Genomic DNA, 563 nt, shown 5'->3' on the forward strand with positions numbered 1-563 from the left:
ACGCCTCCCGAACCGCGTTCCCGCTTCGGCCCCGCCCCTGCCCTCGTCTCCCGGGAACCGGGAAGGCGCGAGCCCCCGCGCCCGGAGGGAGGGTGGGAGGCAGGGAGGGGGCGCGCGCGAGAGCCAGCGAGAGAGCGCGCCGGGCCGCGTCCCCGCTCGGGCCCCCGCTCCCCATTGGCTTCCGCCCCTCCCCCCCGTCTCCGCCTCCGCCATCCATTGGTTCCCGCTCCTGCTCCCTTCCTTCTCACCTTTTCCCTGCTACCCATTGGCGTGAGCGGCTCTCCTCCGCTCTCCCCTTTCTCTGCGTTCTGCTCCTCCTCCGTCCCATCCTCCACGCTTTAGGCGCCGCCGCACGCCTTGCGTGGTGGCCGAGCCTCCCCTGCCCTCTCCCCAGCCATCGTTCCGGTGTTTGGCGGTAACTCGGAGTCCTGCAAAGGAACTTGAATGTTGTGTGAGCCATTGCGAGGCACGGCACTGGCGCCGAACGCTCCTCGATCCTCGATTAAATCCCTCCGAGCCCTAGGGTCAAGGTCTCTGAGCACTGAGGAATCAAGCAAAGGGGA

The sequence above is a fragment of the Microtus ochrogaster genome, chromosome 1 (genome assembly GCF_000317375.1).
Source record: "Microtus ochrogaster isolate Prairie Vole_2 chromosome 1, MicOch1.0, whole genome shotgun sequence".
NCBI lineage: Eukaryota > Metazoa > Chordata > Mammalia > Rodentia > Cricetidae > Microtus > Microtus ochrogaster.